Raw genomic sequence first — 4,708 nt, 5'->3', positions numbered from 1 at the left:
ACATAAAAAAATAAAATAAAATTAATGGCTCACCGTTGTCCATAAGTTGAGTTTATCATTTTCCATCGTAAATATTGCTTCCACAAACGCATGCCCCCTCCGTTGCTTCTAGCATCTTCTCCTTTGTCCACTTCGTTCCCAATTAGCTATGATGCAAATCGTTTGAATCATCATGTTAATATAATAGCAAAGCAGGGTTGAAATACATGGAAGCCAGTGACATAATTTAACTATACATTAAATATTATAGATTTGAGAACAAATTCTACAGAGATCGCAATTGCAATATCCTTGTCAACATAGATGGTTTTCATTTAATTCTAGCTACAAAAATTTCATTATGTAAGCTTCATAATTAGTTGAATTTGTGTTTAATCATGATATATGTTTCCTGAACTTGGTCAGATTTCTTTGGTGCCACAATTCTACCATGTCTGGCCGACTTTCCAAATTCCAATGCATGAATTGAGAGATGTTTAGCTGCTGATTCCTGCCAACAAACCTTGTTCCATGCAAACACTAAACTTCTTAAACCTGAAATTCAGCTAGGTTACCTGTTTGTTTCTCCAAGTCTTTTTATCAGTCCAAGTAGCTTCAGAATGGAGTTTTCCTTACCAAAGGAGATCAAACTTCATAATGGAGCATACGTGGCACCTAATCTACCGAATCCTAAATTTGTTTTCTTTATGGTTTGACTGTTAACAAGTCCTAAGTCGCCCAGGTAAAGCCAACTGTCTCTCCTTTATTAGTAATAGGAGCACAACAATCAGTATCTTAAACTCTTTCTGTTAAAATCCCACATCAGTAAGTCAGCGTGAGAGAAAGCGAGAAGCAGCTTTTAAAGGAAGGCGACTTGGAGAAAAGAAGGCATACCTTTCTCGGCCTTTTGGCTAAGATCAAGTGTAGTATCTGTTCTTATCAGTTTAATATCTGATACGTGGGCCATTGGCTCACATGATATTAAATTTATTTTTTTAGGGGGAATGACCACCAAGGTAGCTTGCTACTGGGTTTTTCGCGCGTCGCCCAGGCGTTGCACTATAGCTCGGGCCAGGCGCACCCCACCCAATACCAGTTTAAAGCTTTAAAGTTTATGGACATTATGTAATAACTTAACTAACGATATTTATTTCACAATGGATTAATAAATGTTTGTTTTGCATCTGCTGCTCCTTTGGAAAACATAAGACATGAATGAAGAACAAGGTATTTGTTCAAGTTCTGTTTGACTCTGATTTTCTCTTTTACCCACAGCGTTTGATCCTAGTCCTTTTTAGAACTCTTTTGTGCTGCACTCTATCCTCACTTTCTTCAGGACTTTTGTGCAGCACTCAAGGATGCCAAAAATGGTCCTATGTTTGCCCCAATCTCTATATTTTGCAATGCATGGTGTATGTCAAGTGTCAACTCACACTTCCATCATTCACGCTGTATCTGTTAATTGCTAGTTCTGCAAGGACCCAAAGCATGTCCTTTTCAGGACTCGACTTGCCTGGAAACACATCAAATCAACTAGGATAAAAAAGTCACTCCTGTCAATAACAAATACCAGGACTTAATGCTCTTGGCATATCTTTGGCTCGAATTTATTACGCACCTTATGACCTAAACCCTCCTCACACCCACCCTCGGGCCAATGAGATCTTAGTAGTTCTAGAGTCGCACTCTATGTGGCCTTTGTTACATCCAACCTAAGAACCGTTTCATCGCTAAAGTGCTATACCATGGAGATGCTTTCTTAGTCCCTGTTGATCTATTCAATTCCATTTCTTAGTCCCTTTACTTAGCAGCCAGAATCCAAGTATGATTACCATTGCAAATGTAGTGTTCAGATGAAGAAGTAAATACTTCTATAAGCAGTAAATACTTTATGAAAGCTAACAAGAAAGCAGCAACCATATACAGGGGACAGAGACTTACAAAAAGCCAAAGCTTGTTTGTTTCCTAGATGAAGAAGTGCTCCTTTCTTGATTCCTCTCTAACTTGCTTATATTAAACTTTGACAGTATTGTATAGACAAATCTTGCATGGTTATAAGATATTTAAGCAAAGCCAAGATCACCATACTGAAAATTAATTGTTCGAACTCGCATTGGACAATAGAGGGAGAGAAGCTGATTTCTGATATTTCATCATGTATATATACGCTGTGATGGTTAACGTGTTCCATTCTCATTCAAAAATATTAGGCAATAAGTTTAACTCCAAATAAATATGCTTCTTCAATAATTGTTTATTTTCCTTATATTCTCATTATTTGTAGAATAACATTGCCTTGAAAGCAAGGTTTGAGGACAAACCCTATTCAATCATCACAGCTAAGCAAAGCCTATTTCTCCCACATCAGGCTCGGATGACACTAGGAAGCAGGAGACTTCTTATAAAGAGAGCGAGCTTGGCTTGGAACAAACATACCTTTCTCGGCCTTTTGGCTAAGATCAAGTGTAGTATCTGTTCTTATCAGTTTAATATCTGATACGTGGGCCATTGGCTCACACGATATTAAATTAATTTTTCTAGGGGGAAGGCCCACCACAGTAGCTTGCTTCTGGGGCTTTCATGCGTCGCCTAAGCGTTGCACTATAGCTCAGGCCTGGCGCACCCCACCCAATACAAGTTGAAGTTTTGTAATTTTGCTTTTGATTGAGAAGACGGTTGTGATGAATATATTTGCAGTAAGTTATATGGAATTTGTATATTCCAACTAGTTATTTTTCAGGAGTATCATGTGTCTATGAACTTCAAAACTTCATATTTTTTGTGTTCAAATTTATCATATTAGATAGTTGTTGAAATAAGTATAATGAATAATGCAGTATACTAATTGAAACTATTATATCCGATAAATGTTTTTCCGATTATTAAGCAGTTAAGAAGCATCACCATATTGTTTGGTGGAGAAATTTAGTTTGTGCTAATGCAATTAGAGTTACGTACCAAAGATATAGTCACGTGTATCAATAACCAAAGTACATCAACAAATTCATAAACAATATTAGCATTGAAAAGATAGCTTGAAGTACGTAAATTAGTGTTGGCACTTTATCGACTGTACTAACAAATTCAAACCTACACTCTTCTCTTGATTTCTATGATTCGCTTCCACAAATTTGAAGCTTTGTATAGAAGAAATTGTAGACCTCCTCTTTGTTAAGAATATGTAGGTAAAAGGTACTTATTGGGTTTGTACCTTTTCAACAACCAGTTGGGAATGTTGAATTTGTTAGATAACATCCACGAGTAGCTCAAATTTGACCAAAAGAAAAAAGTTTTGGTGATATCATGAGATGAAAATTGAAATTCAAGATTGGTGAAACATAATCTTTATTACGTGTAGCTTTTTGAAACCCTTGAAAGGATAGGAGATGCATATCATACATAGATACTTTCATTCGCTTTATTTAGACAGCATAATATATTTCTTGTCTCGATGTTAAGAAAATATAAGTCAAATCCGAGTCACGTTATAGAGTTAACTTTCATGAGACTTAAAAGAAGATTGTTCATATGAGGAGTATCCTTTAGTACTGCTTATAGAAGAACAAATTTTAAGGAAATGCACAATTTCGTATGTAAAAGTTGAACTCCATTTACATTATTTTTTTATCAAAAAGTGATTTTGAGAAATTTGGTTAAGCAAAATTTTAACACCCCAAACCCGGCCTAGACGTTATGACCGGATCCGGTGCGCCACATCGATGCGTTCAAAACGTTCCGTTTTACTTAGTTTGGAAAACTTAGTTGGGGTTGTAAAAGATACTTTTTTTTAAAGCAGGTTAAGGTGAATAGAAGCTGTGCACCAGGTAGGAAACCAGGAAGAAGAGGAGGTGAGTCCGTCGGACTGCTTAAGTACCAAGCTCCCTTCGGATCCAATCCTAGACATGCACACCACCATTGCCACACCTTAACGACTCGTATAATTTTGAGAAAACCTTCTGGTTATGTCTATCTTAAGAAAATGATTAAGTTTGAAAACGTTTGCTTAGCGGAAGTCTTACTTGTAATCGTGTTATTTTGAAATCCCTTAATGTTTTTGAAAACGCGTCCTAAAGCTAACCCATTTTCCTTAGTCATCATAGTTTTTTTCATCATAGTAAAATAAAATAATAAAAGTAAAACAAAACCATAAAAATAATTAAAAGGCCTTATTACACTTAAAACCCAAAACCATAAATGAAATTAAAAGGATGTCCCGTTCACCAGAAAGAAACCAGGTTCGTAGAAACATGTGGCCAGTCCAAATCCCTCACAGCTCCAAGCCCACTACGGTTGAGGATTACCTGCGAGGATGAAAATAAGGGGTGAGTTTTGGAAAACTCAGTGTGTAATTCAACCCAACCATAGCCTAAATCGGTTCAAACCACGAGAGAATAAGTTGGCCTCGGCCCGAACAAATATCGAATAAAGCCCGTAGGCCCGTAATGCACTGAGCAGATATATCATGCTTATGCAGAAACCCAACCATATCCAACCACATACACCCCCATACCATCCTTTCACCATGTGAGGAGACTACTCGACCCACCCAACCGCTACACGCCACAGAAATATACAGCATGGCTGCCAGATACAGAAAATGTGATGAGTCACGAGATCTGAATATTTTGTGGCGGTGCCACCGGAACGAGTATATCGTGGCAGGGCCACCAGAACAGATAATTTGTGGTATAGCCACCAGGACGCTTCCTCCATAATATAACCCATGTCC

At 37.4% G+C, this 4,708-nt stretch overlaps 2 non-coding genes across 2 annotated transcripts; both read left to right on the top strand.

Moving 5' to 3' along the window:
• The first annotated feature begins 869 nt into the window (after positions 1–869).
• On the top strand, positions 870–1,065 carry LOC128284722 (U2 spliceosomal RNA). The gene has a single exon (XR_008275145.1). It is a non-coding gene; the product is annotated as a U2 spliceosomal RNA (small nuclear RNA).
• A 1,346-nt stretch (positions 1,066–2,411) lies between these two features.
• LOC128284700 (U2 spliceosomal RNA) lies at positions 2,412–2,607 on the top strand. Its single transcript, XR_008275123.1, has one exon. It is a non-coding gene; the product is annotated as a U2 spliceosomal RNA (small nuclear RNA).
• The last annotated feature ends 2,101 nt before the right edge of the window (positions 2,608–4,708 follow it).

This window comes from Gossypium arboreum, chromosome 11, assembly GCF_025698485.1.
Source record: "Gossypium arboreum isolate Shixiya-1 chromosome 11, ASM2569848v2, whole genome shotgun sequence".
NCBI classification, from domain to species: Eukaryota; Viridiplantae; Streptophyta; class Magnoliopsida; order Malvales; family Malvaceae; genus Gossypium; species Gossypium arboreum.
This window is presented reverse-complemented; position numbering and strand designations above follow the sequence as displayed.